At 39.4% G+C, this 15,494-nt stretch overlaps 1 protein-coding gene across 2 annotated transcripts in view; it reads left to right on the forward strand.

Moving 5' to 3' along the window:
- Positions 1-8,666: 8,666 nt before the first annotated feature.
- FKTN (fukutin) overlaps positions 8,667-15,494 on the forward strand; it is a 67,968-nt gene continuing 61,140 nt past the window's right edge. The window contains exon 1 of one of the 2 annotated variants that reach the window (XM_080819333.1): positions 8,667-8,719. The gene's annotated coding sequence lies outside the window, so the exon portion shown is untranslated. The remainder of the gene's footprint in view (positions 8,720-15,494) is intronic. The other variant, XM_080819332.1, reaches the window with a different exon arrangement.

The following is a 15,494-nucleotide window of genomic DNA, read 5'->3' on the forward strand; positions in this document are numbered from 1 at the left end:
CTGGAAGAGGACACTGTAGACTTCTTACTATAAAATATTGTGGTTCCAAGCTAAAAATACTAAGGACCATATTTTCAAGTCACCATAATTCTTTTTATTTTAAAAATCTTTTATCATAATTCTTTTTTTAAAACCCGTGTTTATTATTATTATCCATTCAGCTAATTCATACAACAGATATTTAAGTGTCTGTGATATGGCATCGATGCTTTGTATTTAGATTTCCATAATTAATGAAGTTTGATTTACTGTGCATATAGTTTTGCTACTTTTGAGGAATGTTACAAAGTTTGTATCTTAAAAACAATGTTTTGTTAATAAGTCAGAAATTCTATAAAAAGTAAATTTGTTACGGTTTATAAAAAATTCAAATTGACTGCTTATAATATGGTTCACTTTATATAGTCACCAAAAATGGGTCTAGAAAACTTTCTTCCTTGATTTTATTTTAAACTGGGTATATTCTTTTACGGAAATGTGTAGTCAGCATAAATTTACTCAACACCTGAGTAACCATAAAGTTATTTGCTATTTTTAACCAAAATGTACATTTCATAATGCTGGTACTGGAACGTTTTAATAAGATCATGAATGTTTTCTTTATCATTACAGAATGATCACCTCATGTTTAGTATAGTTTTAGTTTTGTGTCTATCTTACAGTATTCATATTATACAAATATTTGTGACCTGATATGCTTTGTTACCTGGAATATTTGATTAATGTAAATACATAAGGCTTTTTGAGTAATTTGGAGTTTAAATGGATTGCATTTGGTATATGTTGTTGTTACTGAAAAGACATTGTTGGGCTTGCCATATAAAGGTTAGTACTGGCTTAGAAATAAATAATTGAGATTTCCAGGGTACTTTTCTCCTCAGACTACCCAATTACTAAATTAAAACTGTATTTGTTATTTCTAAGTCAATATAAGGTACTGACTTTTGATTTATAATCATTTGAGCTATGTTAGTTTAACCTGATATATTTTCTTAATGATACCCATTCACTGTAAGTTGGTCCTTGGGAATGGGCATGTGGAGGATTTCACAGTAAGTAGGACAGAATGTGGGTGAATGTGTTTGCATTGGCTTGGAGCTTCATACGTTTGGACCAGTTTTAAAATAAGTCAAATTGTGAGTGGTTAAAAGGAAATTTTTGGAGAGCCTAAGGGCTGTAAGAAGGCATACTTTTTTTTAACATTTTCAGTATCTCCTAAGGTACCACAGCACGGAGTCTTAATTTGCCATTTAAGGGAGACTCTTTAAATCAAATTTATAACTAATTCATGCTTTAAGATACAAAGTTTTGGAGCAATTTACATTGAAAACCACTAGTCTTTAAGATTCTGGATATAATTTAAAAAGTATGTTGGTTTCATTTCTTTTGAAGTAATTAATTAAAATGAATACCTTAGCTCTACTGTATACTAACTAGATAGATCTGTGATGTCTGCATAAATCATTTCTCATCTTTGGGCCTCTACTGCCTTAAATAAAATAATTGTAACTTGTTAGCTTATCTCACATTTATGAGGATTTGTGAGAAATAAATGAAATGGAGTATGTGAAATTGCTTCAACACAGTAAAATGCTATGTAAATGTAAGGTATTATTTTCAGTTAATAATGGATTTAAGTGTTGGGATACTTCCAGATGCTCTTTGTTTTCGTAAAGCATGTGCTTGAAGTGGTATAACCAGGACCTCAAAAAACAAAAACAAAAACCTACCTGAACAAAATGCCCCTTAACAGTCTTTAGTTTTTGCATGACCTGTGGCCTTTTTGTATTTTCTCATCAAGTTTATTACCATGTATCAAGCCTTTGTACAATTGTAAATGTCTCTCACAGCATTAGGGTTTCAGTGTAGAATGGGAGCATATATAAATGATTTAAGCTATGTTTTAATTCAGGGATTTGCACTTCCGTTTATGACTGCTCGGTGCCACATGCAGAGTAAATTTAGCCCAAATAATTATTTCCAAACAACCAAATATGCAGCAGTTTGTTGTCATGAGATAAATGATATTAGGTATATGTGCCCACTTAATATTTTACAACTTTCGTTGCATTAAAAAAATATGATGAAGCATTTCAAAACTTTGCTAATATGGATATCACTTAGTATCTCTCCTAACATTTGTTTGCTTTAAATTGGATTTATTAAAGGGTCTACAGGTTATCTTGATCTATAGATTATTTGGTATGTCTATTATCTGGACATGGTTTTGCTATGCAGTTCTGATAATAAATCTAATTCCTCAGGATTAACCTATAAGTTACAGATGAACAACATTAATGAACTACTTAAAAGGTACTCAGTTCTGCAAAGTAGTGTTTTAATAAGCATATTGCCTCATTATCCTTGGAAACAAGACAAAGCCTTTTAAACTTTAAACTAGAAACTTTTAAACTTTTAAAATAAAGTATTCAAAGTGGAATAACTTGTATGTTGAAATGATTGTATGTCCTGTATAGAATGACCAAGTTAAGTTCTTACAAAAGCACCTGGAATATCTCATCTAAAAATTAAACTTTTTTCTGCTTTCTTTTGCTTCAGTGCTTGCATTTTTATCAATTTTCATTAAATATATACAACATGCTGTTGGGGATGAGAAGATAAAAAGCCCCCAAAGCTTATATTTTTAGAGCAGTGCTGTCCAACAGAATTTATGCAGTGATGGGAAGTTCTATATTCATGCTGTCCAACACGGTAGCCACTAGGCCCAGGCAGCTCTTGTGCACTGTAAATATAACTAGTTCAACTAAGAAACTAATTTTTAAAAAAGATTTTATTTATTTATTTGACAGAGATCACAAGTAGGCAGAGAGACAGGCAAAGGGAGAGAGAAAGGGAGGCAGGCTCCCTGCTGAGCAGAGAGCCTGATGCAGGGCTCGATTCCAGGACCCTGGGATCATGACCTGAGCCGAAGGCACCCCGACTGAGCCACCCAGGCACCCCAAGAAACTAATTTTTTGATTGTAATTAATTTTAATATAAAAAGCCATCTTACTAATAGCTATTTTTTTAATACAGTGCAGTTATAAGTGGAAGATGAAACATGCTATAACTATAATATAAATTAAGAACTTAGTTTTGTCTTTGGAGCTTGTCCCATCCTGGGTTACATTTTGGCAGATTGTAGCTAAAAGAGTTAGAACAAGAACCTAAGTCTTTTTTTTTTCTTAAAGATTTTATTTATTTAATTTATTTATTTGACACAGAGAGATCACAAGTAGGCAGAGAGAGGAGAGGAAGCAGGCTCCCTGCCAAGCAGAGAGCCCAATGCGGGGCTCGATCCCAGAACCCTGAGATCATGATCTGAGCCGAAAGCAGAGGCCCAACCCACTGTGCCACCCAGGTGCCCCGAACCTAACTTGAAATCTGTTTAGGAAAGAAAACCAGTCAATGACTATATGAGACTGGAACTCCTATGGTTAAGACCATTTTCAGCAAAGGAAGAATGAAGGGAAGAGACGATAGCGTTGAGTTATAGGGAGGAGAGCATAACAAAGATACTGAGAAACCAGTACTCTCATATAGAAGATGGAGCAGAGAACAGTTTAGCAATATTAAATACACATACCTTTGAAAAGTTAATTCCATTTTTAGGTATTTCTCTTATATACTCACAAATAAGTCAGTACTCATTGCAGCATTACAAGAGCAATATACAAACAACCTAATTGTTAATTTAAGAATGGGCTACCAGAATTCCAAAAGCTCTCCTTTTATAAATTGCATTAACAAGCTACCATTGTTACATACTTGTCTAGATACTTTCTGCATGCCCCTTCCCCAATAAATGTTATGAATATGTAGACTATTATGGGGGAGTTGGTTTCCTCAGTTAGAGTCCTTTCCATGAATACCAGTCCTGTCTGGGCATCTGGGTGGCTCAGTCAGTTAAGCATCTGCCTTTGGCTCAGGTCATGATCCAGGGGCCCTGGGATCGAGCCCCATGTCAGGCTCCTTGCCTTATGGGAGCCTACTTCTCCCTCTCCCTCTACCTGCTTGCTGCTCCCCCTGCTTGTGCTCTGTCAAATAAATACAGTCTTTTTTTTAAAAAAAAAAAAAGTGTGCCTGTCTGAATCTCTGTGGGATGAAGGCTCAGGAATTTGAACACTACTTAGTCTCGTGTTTCCCTTACTAAACTCTATTTTACATTTATACTGATGGTACTAGTAGTAGTATGTTTCTGCTTTTGCACAAGGTCACCAGAATGATTAGAATGTGATGCTTCCAAGAAACGCTACACACCTCTTACAGAATATGTTGCTAATGGAAAGGTATTCATGATAGGAAATGGAAAAGGCAAGCCTAACAGTATATATAGTATGACACCATGGGGGTGTGTGTGTATACTTAGACTTGGGCAAGTGGGGTCCCTGCCCCGATCCTCACACTGGCTGTGCTTCTCTTCACGAAATGAAAAACTGAAGGAACCAAGGGATTGCACTCCCCTGGAAGTTTGTATTCCTCTACCCACTATGCACCAGGTAGCCAGAGTCCCAGAATTCCCTGCCTGACCAGCCCAAAGCTTGATCCCAGAACAGATGTAGACCTCTCTCAAATCCTGAGAACAGACTGTGCTACAGGTGTATATACCCTTACACTTGAGAAGTGGCAGTTCATGAATACTGTGGATGGAACTTGGATGTGCAGACAGGTGTCCACATGCACGCATACCAGGACTCTCGTGGTAAGCTGAAACTAGTAAAAGCAAGCAGACTCACGGCCTTGTGGGAAGAACAAGCAGACCTAGCTCTCATGCTGCGCTTTATGTAGTATATAGGAATTCCAAATTTGATCCTAGATTTCTGTTCTTTGGGAAGGAATATTTGCCAAGGTAGAAAGATATATAATATTTGATAGTTCTTTACCTGGACACTTAAAAGATGTTGGAATTAGATTCCATTTGTACTCTTGCCTCAGGACCCACAATATTTGGGTGGGCCAGGATGTGTTTGTAATCCCACATCTGAGTAATTTTTAGAAGATGGATCTTTGGGGTGCCTGGGAGACTCAGTCAGTTGTGTCCAACTCTTGATTTTGGCTCCAGGCATGATGTCAGGGTCAGTGGGGGAGTCTGAGATTCTCTCCCTCTTCCTCTGCCCCTCCCTTTGCTCACACGCTCGCTCTCTCTAAAATAATTTTTTAAAAGATATTTCTTTGCCTATAATAGAGGCTGTTTTTACCCATTCTTGTACCCTTGTCCACTTGGATTGGCCGACCAAGTTAAAGCATACTGACAGCTGGAGGCTTACAGCTCAGCTCCCTTCTGGTATGCTGGAGAAGTACTGCTTCTCAACACCAGTTGAGTTACACGTTTACCTCCCGTTAGCTGTTCCCAAACATGTTTATGCTAGTGGCAGTCATTGTTGTAATGATATAATTTATTACATAAACTAACGAAATATGAGTATGAAAAATTATGAGAGTTGAGGGAAACGTTAGGGAGCTTAAAAAAAAGTCGCTGATAAGATAGTTGTGTCCAAGATAATTCTAAATGATAGGGGAGGATTGCAAAAACAAAACAAAACTAGGGGGGCACCTGGGTGGCTCAGCGGGTTAAGCCTCTGCCTTCAGCTCAGGTCATGGATCCCAGGGTCCTGGGATCGAGCCCCGCATCGGGCTCTCTGCTCCGCGGGGAGCCTGCTTCCTCCTCTCTCTCTGCCTGCCTCTCTGCTTACTCGTGATCTCTGTCTCTCAAATGAATAAATAAATTCTTTAAAAAATAAAAAATAAAAAAAAAACACAAAACTAGGACTGTTTGAGTTGATTCCTTCGCTTGTTTCTGTAAGGTCTTGGACCACTTTAAAAAGGTAGAAATAGGGGCACCTGGGTGGCTCAGTGGGTTAAGGCCGCTGCCTTCGGCTCAGGTCGTGATCCTAGCGTCCTGGGATCGAGCCCTGCATCGGGCTCTCTACTCAACAGGGAGCCTGCTTCCTCCCTTCTCTCTCTGCCTGCCTCTCTGCCTACTTGTGATCTGTCTGTCAAATAAATAAATTTTTTAAAAAAAGGTAGAAATAATAGGTGATGCACTATGTCTGATTTATACAGGAGAAACAGACGCTCGAATCAGTTGGCTTATATTTTAAAAGATCTTGACTCAAATAAAAAGATATCCATTGTAGTCCTCTGCTTTAATTGCCTTTTTTTTTTTTTAGGTTTACATGGAACAAGATTTATTACGCATTTGAAAACTTTTCTATGAACCTCATAATTTTTCCTTTTCCTAAATTTTTACTATGACAATTTTCAAATATACAGAGAAGTAGATAGAGGCTATTGTTGATAACACCTCTATGCTCATCACAGATATATCCGTTATTAATATTTTATTAAATATTAACATTTTATTAATATCTTACCATGTTTGTGTCTTTTTTAAGTTTTTAAAAAAATTTTCACCTATAAGCATTGCAATATGCATCAATGATGATTTATTCTTTTGTTCTTTTAAACACAGCCACATTCTGTTAACATTCTGAACAAAATTACAGCACTTCCCTAATATCATCTAATGGCTCAGTCCATATTAAAATTTTGTCTCGGGGCGCCTGGATGGCTCAGTGGGTTAAGCCTCTGCCTTCGGCTCAGGCATGATCTCAGGGTTCTGGGATCGAGCCCCGCATCGGGCTCTCTGCTCAGTGGGGAGCCTGCCTCTCTGCCAGCTTGTGATCTGTCTCTGTCAAATTTAAAAAAAAAATTCTTAAAATTTTGTCTCAAAATTTCTTTCTTTTTTTTTTTTTTTAGAGAGAGCAAGCGTGAGCTTGAGCTTGTGGGGGAGGGACAGAGGGATAGGGCAAATCTCAAGCAGACTCCACACTGAGCATTGAGACAGACGAGGGGCTCCATCCCACCACCCTGAGATCATGACTTGAGTCTAAATCAGACACTCAAGCAATTGAGCCACCCAGGCACCCCTCAAAATGTCTCTCTTATGGTTGCTTTCTTCAAATCAGGATCCAGACAAGGTCTATACACTCTGCCTTTGGTTATAGGTCTCTTTAAGTTTCTGATTTTGTAGTATTTTCCTCCCTCCCTCCTCTTTAAATTCCATTGATCATTTATCTTGTAGAATATTGCACATTCTGGGGCATTTATCTTGTAGAATATTGCACATTCTGAATTTAGCTGATTGCTTCTCTATACCTGGGTTCAATTTTTAGGCAAGAATCCTTCACAAGTCAGGTGGTATGTGATTTCTGTTGCATTACATCATGAAATTCACTGCTGGTTGTCCCAGACTCAATCATTAGATTAATCAGTGGAGTGGGTTTGGGTGGTGCTAGACTAATACACCTACAATAAGTTCCCTATGAAGATTACAAAAATGTTTTAAAGTTTCCCACCAACATTTTAGCTTAATTTTAACATCTATTGATGAATGTTGTATCTTGCGTTATTTCATCAGGAGTAGCAACATGGCAATTGTTCTATCACTCATTTGCTAGCTAGAATTCTCATCATCATGTTGGCTACACTGAAATGCAGTTCATGCAAGAAAGGATAAATGCTTGATGTTTTTCTCTTGATCAAGTTTTAGAATAGTGATTTGATGTCCTGGAAACCTTCAGTCATGACTAGTGTGTTTCATTTTTAACGAATTATTATGAAGTCAAGAATTTTTATGTATCTAGTGTTTCAATCAGTAAGTTATTCATTTTGGTGCTCAAATTTTCTCATCTTAGGTGTGTCAAGTTAGCACTTGTGTCCCAGTGATCCCTTTAATCCTTGATAACTTCCTTCCTTTGGGTGTTATGTTTTTTGATTAATCTACCAAGTACTACTTCTAAGTCTATAGAACTAGTTCTAAGTCGTAAGAGAACTTCTACCAAATAAGCTAGTATGTACATAGAAAGTTTCTAGAAGGAAAAACATAACAGGAAATGTTTCATTATATACTGTTCCAAAAGAACAAAGTTTAGAAACTCAAATATACAAAAAGATTATTTTTAGGCTTTACTACGGACTAATAGTAATTTTTGTAGAAACAACTTAAAGTTACAGTATTTAGTGCTTTATAGTTTTCAATATTCACGTCAAAATGGATACATATCTGATGTTTAACAATCCTTTGGATTACACTGTGGATCCAAAAAGCCAGGGCCGGAACTGTATGCGTGTGTATTTCCAGACGTAAATCGGAGCGTAATGGTCCTCTGGAGCTTGGATGTCATGCACCTCAACCTCATGAGCAATATTAAACGCAGCTGCTATTTCCCTCTACATCATCCGTTCCCCGCCCCCCCCCGCCATCTGATGGTACCCTAAACAGAACTCAGAGAGTTATTCTGAATCTCTCTGCGTAGCACACGCACTAAAAAACTATTCGTTGTTCATCTGACATTCACGTTTTTCACTGGCATCCCATATTTTATCTGGCAAATTCACACTCTTTAAAAACAGTTCAGGTGGTGCCTCTCCAATTCTTGCTCCCCTTCCTAAAATCTCATGTCGCCTCAGTGCGCTACAGCAGTTGTTACGTCGCCAAGCGATGAAAGGACTTCGGAAAGCTAGGAAATCCTCAGGGATGCGTAAACTTTGGACGGTGAAGAAGCGGCAGGAGGCCTGGCCACCTAGGGGTCCCAGTCAGTTAAACGTGATCGTCTCCGACAGCAACCAGAAAAACCACGGCTCTGCACTTGACGGCACCTTTTGCAGCAGTTGCTGTGAATGCCGTAAAGCGGAGTTGCCGCCTGTCTTGGGTGAGGTAAGGTGTAGAGAAGGTTCCTTTTGGTGCGGGGGATGAGGGTACCTTCAGATGCGGGGGATGAGAGGGTACCTTCAGACAGGTATCTCCGGTGGCTCGGGTCCTCTCGCCGGGCATCCCCCAGCATTCTGGGCACCTACTTCCCCCGCCCCCCAGGACCGAGGCGGGCCACAGGCTGAGTGCGCCCCGGGCGGCGGGGCGTGGGGGCACTCAGTGAGTCAGTTCACCACCGGGGCGGTCCTTCCCACGCTCCTGGTTGTGTCAGCAAGTAAAATCCGCATCCTGGGACAAGTTCAGTTTTGGAGGGCGATCTAGACCCTCATAGGACTTTGCTTGGGGTAGTGATGTTTGAGCAGGGTCGTGAGAGCCATCTCAGGATTTGCGAGAGGACAGGCACTGGGGTAGGGGGTGGGGGATGGAGAGCACTGCATATTGTAGGACCAGTGTGTGCAAGAGTGCAAAATCATGAGGGGAACGACCGGGTTTGGGCAGCACCGCGTGCATATTAGGATAATGGCTGGAGGAATGGGTGTAGAGAAGGGAAGGCTAGGATTGTGGCGGCAGCTGACGTTGGGTCTCAACCGGGAAGGACCTTGATGCTCTATTGAGTGTTCGGTTCTACGGGCAGTGGAGAACTACAACAGTTTTATAGAGAGGGATAATTTAGTTAATCATCTCTCATTCTGATGCTTTCCCCGTGGGTTCAACTTTTAGTTCATTTGGAGGACTATTTACTGAAGCAACCCCTTTTTGTGCTTCATAAAGGATGGCCGCTGCTAGCCATGCTAAAGTTTCATATGGCTTTGATGTCTGCCTTTTGTTTGCACTGTCAGTTGGGGGATGTCGGGAAAGACTGGATATGCGTAGAGGTGGATGTTAGAAGCTTTGAATAGGAGTGAGGAGAACTGAGTTCAGAATTCATCACCATCAATTTCTCAGGTAACATGAGGCAAGTCACTTTTCTCAGGGCCTTGTTTTTCTCAGATGTGAAAAGAGGACCTACATGATACCAGGTTCTTTCTACTTTTGAAGATAGCAGATTTCCAAAGCATAAAGATGAGCCTATGAACAGATGAACAGCCTATGAACATGGCTCAAAATGAGTGATGGAGCATTGCATTAAGAACTGGGAAAAGAGGGACACTGGGGTGGCTCAGTCAGTTAAAAAGCTGCCTTCGGCTCAGGTCATGATCCCAGGATCCTGGGATCGAGTTCTGCACCGGGCTCCTTGCTCGGCAGGGAGCCCGCTTCTCTCTCTGTCTCTGCCTGCCACTCTGCCTGCTTGTGCGTGCGCGCTCTCTCTCTCTGACAAATAAATAAAATCTTAAAAAAAAAAAAAAGAATTGGGAAAGAGGGGTCCCTGGGTGGCTCATTCGGTTGGGCTGCTGCCTTTGGCTCAGGTTATGATCTCAAGGTTCTGGGATTGAGCCCCGAATCAGGCTCCTTGCTCAGCGGGGAGCCTGCTTCTCTCTCTCTGCCTCTGCCTGTCACTCTGCCTGCTTGTGCTCTCTCTCTGACAAATAAATAAATAAAATCTTTTTAAAAAAGGAGAGATTGGGAAAAGAGGGAAGCCTTGTAGAAAAGATTGAGATACTCTGGGGATGGATAGGGCTTGAGGGTTTGAATCATCAGGAACCATCTCGGTTGAACACCTTGGGTAAAGATAGAAAACGCAGGAAGAGGCATTCATATTTTACTTATTTATTTATTTATTTTATTTTAGAGGATGGGGGATGGTCATGGGGAGGGAAACAGAATCCAAAACATACTCTGCACTGAGGTGGAGCCAGTGGAGGTGCTCGGGGCTTAATCTCATGAGCTGAGATCATGACGTGAGCCCAAACCAAGAGTTGGATATTTAACTGATTGAGAGACCCAGGAGCCCTGAGGCATTCATATTTTAGAGTCCGTTTCTGGTGGTAGGTTTCAAGGGCATAGAGGACTTGGGAAGGATGGCACTGGATATCAAAGGAACCCCAAGTGGAAAGAAAGTGCAGTATGTCTGAAAAGGAAGGAAAAGGAGTAAGAGACATGTTAGCAATATACAGGACTTGATTTCTTGGATCTACGTGATATTTAGAACTTGGATTTTGAAAAAGTGAATTTAAGTGTCATTGACAAAAATGAGCATTTTATCAGAAATCCAGCATGTAATAATGTATTGGCAGTATGGTGATTCAGGTTATAGTTCTGGATATTGCCAATAATTAGCCTCTTGGGCTGTCATTTAATTCTTCTAGAACCTAGTCTCTGTAAGATGATATTGTTGGACAAGGTGGTCTCTCTCCTCTAAAACCTGTAAAACTTGAGTCTAAAAATGGAGAGCAACCTTCTCTGAAATAGGGGAGGGAGATGGTTGATGGAGAATAGAATTGTTACTTTTGAACATACTGAATTTGAGGTGTAGGAAATAGAGTTGGAAATACAGGCAGATGGAGTTCATAGACTGGAACTTAAATAATAAGTTTTCTCTCAGAGGTTGTAGTTCAAAATCTTAAAATAAATTGGCTTTGAGGAGTAGATTCTAGAGTAACTAGAGGATGTACCCATAGGTGGGAGGCTAGAAAAATGTGGAAAGAGCCAAGATGCCTTTCAACAGACAAATGGAGAAAGGAGATGTGGTCCATATACACAGTGTAATATTACGCAGCCATCAGAAAGGATGAATCCTCAACTTTTGCATCAACATGGATGGAACTGGGGAAGATTATGCTGAGTGAAATAAATCAAACATAAAGTCAGTTATCATTTGGTTTCATTTATTTGTGGTGCGTAAGGAATAGCATGGAGAACATTAGAAGAAGGGAAAAATGAAGGAGGAGAAATCAAAGTGGGAGATGAACCATGAGAGACTACAGACTCCAGGAAACAAACTGAGATTTTTAGAAGGGAGGGGGGTGGGGGATGGGTGAGCCTGGTGATGGGTATTAAGGAGGGCAGGGATTGCGTGGAGCACTGGGTGTTATATGCAAACAATGAATCATAGAACACTACATCAAAACCTAATGATGTACTGTTTGGTGACTAACATAACATAATAGAAAAAAAGATGGGTGGCTAGAAAAATGACTGAAGGAGACACACGGCTCTCAGAGCAATGAGCAAGGACTCGTTTTAGAAAAGATTACACATAGCCTTTGTAGATTGTTTAGGCCAACATTAAAATAATTTGACAGCATTGCAGCAAATACTAAGCATCCTTTTCTAGGAACTCTGGCAGAAAATAAATAAATATAATCTCCACTGTCTTTCTAATTGTCTACTCAGAAGTAATATCATTTACATATTTATTCAACAAATATTTATGTGTTTCAGGCACTGCTGGGTCCTAAGGAGGTACTGATGAACAAGGCAGATGTGATGTTGTTATTAATCTTGCTTGTAAGGGCCTTAGCTTCTAGGTCAGTGCTTTTCACATTTCAACATACATAGGAATTGCCTGAGGATCTTGTTAAAATGTAGATTCTTTTTTTTTTTAAATTAACACATAGTGTATTATTTGCTTTAAAGGTACAGGTCTGTGAATCATGCACAATTCACAGTGCTCACCATAGCACATACCCTCCCCAATGTCCCATCACCCAGCCATTCCATCTCTCCCACCCTCCTCCCCTCCAGCAACCCTCAGTTTGTTTCCTGAGGTTAAGAGTCTCTTATGGTTTGTTTCCCTCCGTGGTCCCATCTTTTTTCATTTTTTCCCTCCCTTCCCACACAACCCCCTGCCCTGCCTCTCAAATTCCTCATATCAGAGATATCATATTATAATTGTCTTTCTCTGATTTATTTCACTTAGCATGATACCCTCAAGTTCCATCCACATCGTTGTAAGAGGCAAGATTTTGTTTTTCTTTTTGATGGCTGTATAGTGTATGTATGTATGTGTGTATATATATGTATGTATGTGTATATATATGTATGTATAGATAAAGATATAGATATAGATATATATCTCACATCTTCTTTATCCATTCATCTTTTGATGAACATCTAGTTTCTTTCCATAGTTTGCTTCACTACTACCCTTTCGGATCACTACCTTTGTATCTTTAGGGTAAATACCCAGTAGTGCGATTGCTGGGTCATAGGGTGGCTCTGTTTTCAACTTTTTGAGGAACCTCCATGCTGTTTTCCAGAGTGACTGCACCAGCTTGCATTCCCACCAACAGTGTAGGAGGGTTCCCCTTTCTCCACATCCTTGCCAACACCTGTTGTTTCCTGACTTGTTAATTTTCTGACTGGTGTGAGGTGGTATCTCACTGTGGTTTTGATTTGTGTAAAATGTAGATTCTAAATCAGTAAGTTTTTATACATCGTTTTAAGTACTTGATACATCTGAGCCCTGACTTAGATTCTAAACCGGTAAGTTTTTATATATTGTTATAAGTACTTGATACATCTGAGTCCTGTGTTTGATTCTGTTAATTATATAATTTTATTAAGCTCAGTATCCACATGTTAACCAACGAATCAAGTACTTGCATTCTTGAGGGGAAGGCTCTACTCAGTTAAAAATAACTTGGTTTAACAGCAGTCTGTTACACAAAAAATGGGAAGGGCTTAACATAATTAAGGCTTATAACATGTAAGCTGTAGTAAATGAGTACTTGTTAATTGACACAGAATGAAAGAAAACTTTTAAAAGTTAAAAATTTTTTTTAATATTTGAAAATCAATCGATGTTCACATAGGATAAACAGAAAAAATACCTTCACTCCATCCAACCCAAAGACAACCACTGTTGTTATTCTGGAGTGTATGCTAACTAAAGTAGCTCTAAATGACCCCAAAGAATAGCCTATATAAATAATGGTTGGGTCAAAAAAAAAAAAAATCCTTGGTTCCTCAAGTTTCCACTGCCTTTGAAATAACCATAATCTTTTGTTTATATCCTATAGTCTTGTGACAGGGAACTGCCAGCAGCTTGCCCAGTGTCTAGTACATCGGGTTCAGCAGTATCTGTGAAGTTAATGGAAGGATGAATGAATGAGGTAGCACACCAGACTGACCTCTGTCATAAACTTTGGCTATCACTCTTCACCTGCACCTGCTTGCATTCATCACTCATCTCATTCTTTTGTACTCTCCTGGCCACACAGAACTCTTCTCTTCTGTAAAAAGTTGCTTTTAAAATCTGTGTTTGTGCTTAAATTCTATTGTGGAAGAGTTTGAAATGCAGAAGAATACCATGGGATAAAAAAACACGAATGATAGCCTCCTGTCTCAAGGGAGTGTAATTTAAGACTAAATCTGTACTAAAAATAGTACAGATATACAGTGGTGTGGGAATAAGAGAGAGGGACTTTAATTGTCTGAGAGCAAAGGAAATTATTAGTAGAGCTTTAAGATGACTATTATTAATTATTGCTGGCATTACTGTATACTCTGATGTTCTAGCTATTCAGTGCTTTACATGAATTAATGTGTTCAATCCTCAGAAGAGCCTTTTGCGTCAAGTACAATTTACAGATGCGCTCTGAAGATAGGGGCACAAAGACATTAAGTAACCTTCCCAAAGTCCTACGGCTTGCAAGTGTCAGAGCAGGATTGAAGAGAGCAGTCTGTTTGAGCCTGTACTCTTAAGTACTCAGTAGACAGTGAGAGGGGCAGGGAGGTGGGGGGAGAAAGCATTATAGATAGAAGGAATAGCATAGGTGAAGGCACGCAGGTGAGATGGCACTGTATCAGCAGATTCGTATAAAAGAATGGTACAAAATAAGCCATAGAAGGTCTTAAAGCAGCGGAAGTGACACAAAGAGGTATGCTAGAAATAATTTGACTTTGATCCCCAAGATGGGTATTTTGAGGAAAGTCTGATAGTAGGATATTCATGTAGGAGGCTTTCTATCTAGACAAAGGTAATAAGGCCTTTACACGAGGCTAACTATACGCAAATGGAAAAGAAATGATAGCTTTTAGAGGCACTGAGAAGGATACACAGTTTGTTGACTCATTAGATGCAGAGTTAGAACCGCAAAAACTATTTTGTTTTGAACGTAAGTAATTGAGAATATAGGGATACTGTTAACAAAATAGATGGTCAAGTCGTGGAGGAAATCTAGTGTGAAGGTGGACAGTGATTCGTTTTAGGTGGTAGTGGTATGTTCAAGAAGACATATCCAGCAGTCAGCTAGAATATTTATGTCATAATTACCCAGTAGATTAGGGAAGTATCCCTAATAAAATGATTAAGAGCAAGAGAATGTAAAGAGAACTTCCATCTGGATTTTATATCCAGCAGAGAATCGTAGGCATATTAAACAATACCACTTCCTTCACCTTTTTACTTTGCCCTTGTAATATCCCCTCCTATCTTCACTTCCTTTCTCAGCTAGACTTTTTTTTTTTTTTTTTAAGATTTTATTTATTTATTTGACTGACAGATCACAAGCAGGCAGAGAGGCAGGCGGGGGTGGGGGGAGCAGGGTGTGGAGCAGGCTCCCTGCTGAGCTCGATCCCAGAACCCTGGGATCATGACCTGAGCTGAAAGCAGAGGCTTTAACCCACTGAGCCATCCAGGCGCCCCTCAGCTAGACTTTTTTATCTAGGTTTTTCATTTCAGACACTCTTTGCAGAATCTTATCATTCCCTAGTCATTTAGAAAGGAGTCACTATATATTTGCAATTTTTCTGGAGTATCAAATAGACTATTTTTTTTAATCCCGTGTGTCAGCATGTTGAAATAGAGGTTATATTGCAAAAGGTTAAGAAGTAAAGGAGTGGTAAGCAGATAAAGAGAATTCTTAACTCTGTGCAGTCTAACCTTAACTTCCAGGCT

This window comes from Martes martes (assembly GCF_963455335.1).
Source record: "Martes martes genome assembly, chromosome: 12".
In the NCBI taxonomy this organism is placed as follows: domain Eukaryota; kingdom Metazoa; phylum Chordata; class Mammalia; order Carnivora; family Mustelidae; genus Martes; species Martes martes.